Source organism: Apteryx rowi, unplaced genomic scaffold, assembly GCF_003343035.1.
Source record: "Apteryx rowi isolate R43461 unplaced genomic scaffold, aptRow1 scaffold_78, whole genome shotgun sequence".
NCBI classification, from domain to species: domain Eukaryota; kingdom Metazoa; phylum Chordata; class Aves; order Apterygiformes; family Apterygidae; genus Apteryx; species Apteryx rowi.
In genome coordinates, this window is record NW_020451071.1 from 1,147,084 (window position 1) to 1,148,533 (window position 1,450).

Here is a 1,450-nt window from a genome sequence, read left to right on the forward strand (position 1 = left end):
GCTACCGATGTTAATAGCAGCAGTAGGATTACAGTTCTGTCGAATCCCAGTCCTGCCAGGGCACAAGCCCAGAACTGCAGGATGGTCCCGGACCCCAGAGATCTTATAATTAAAATACAGGAAGCAAAGCACAGCGTGAGGAAAGCAGAGCTGTCAGCAGGGCAAGCAGCAGTCCCTGCGCCCAGCGAGACGCCCCCGATCCTACGTTTCATCTTCTCTCCGCCAGCTTTTGATGCGTTCCCTTGGCTCGGGAGCGCTCGGACGGCCTGCCCTGCCCTGCCCTGGGACCTGGGGAAACAGTAACGTGCTGTATTCTCGGAGACTAAAAAGGCATTATTTGCCATAAACTTTCAGAAACCTGACCAGGAATAAGTCCAGTAAAGAGAATTGCCATTAAGGGAAGGCGATAGGAAAATGAATTGCAAAATATCAAAGGCTTGGAGAAAACCAGGAAGGCCGATCAAAGGCAGGGGATGTCTCCTGYGCAGGACGGCACCAAGCCAGGAGAGAGACCACTGAGGAGGTGGCTACATGAAAAACGTGGAGAAAGCACATAGAAAGAGCCTGTTTGCTGCCTTTTCTAATTAAAAAAGACTGCGGGACATCCAATTAATCTGAAAAACAAAAAAGGAAGCAGCCCTTCAACTGTATCCCATTAGTTGTGGAAGTCCTTGCTGYCGGAGACAGTGGCCAATACAAGCTTAAATAGGATCAAAAAGCAAATAGCTGAATACATGGAAAAGACGCATCGAAGACGGCTAAATGGAGAAGCGCGGCCTCTGCGGCAGCGAGATCCACTGCTACCAGTGCCGGCCGCTGCATCCTGCAGAGAAGCAGGATAAACCCGCCGCTCTTGCATTAAATAACTGACRTTAGAAAAATTCCTACGAGATTGCAGGAAGCCCAGGAAAGACTTGGGGTGTCCGCAGGCCTCAGCGTCGGCTGGCAAGCGCCCTTACGGCAGGGACGCAGGGGAAAGGCCAGGCTGCATCTTTGCACCCGTGTTGGTGACCAGGCGGGCGGGGGTGGTGCCTGCGGCAGGCTGCCGGCTTTCTGGTTAAAAAAAAAAACAAGAAAACAAGAAAACAACACACAGAATCTGTACAGAGAAATGGAGGGCTGGGGGGGGGGGGAGGCAGGATAGTGTGGCAAAGTGACTAAAAAGCAGCGCCGCCGGGCCGCAGCCTCGCGAGCAAACCCAAACAACGCCAAATTACGCGAACTAGACTCAAACAACGCAAATCCCCGCGAACAGACCCAAACAGCGCACGACTACGTTAAACGCGGCCTTTTATTTTTTCTTTTTTTCTTTCTTTTTCTTTTTTCCTTTTCCCCCTCCCCAGCGGGCCGCGGCGCTGCGGGGCTGCGCGGCCGCGGGAGGCGGCAGGAAGCGCGGGGCCGCTGCGCCCACCCCATCCGCCGCACAGCCTGCGCCGGCGCGGAGCCGCGG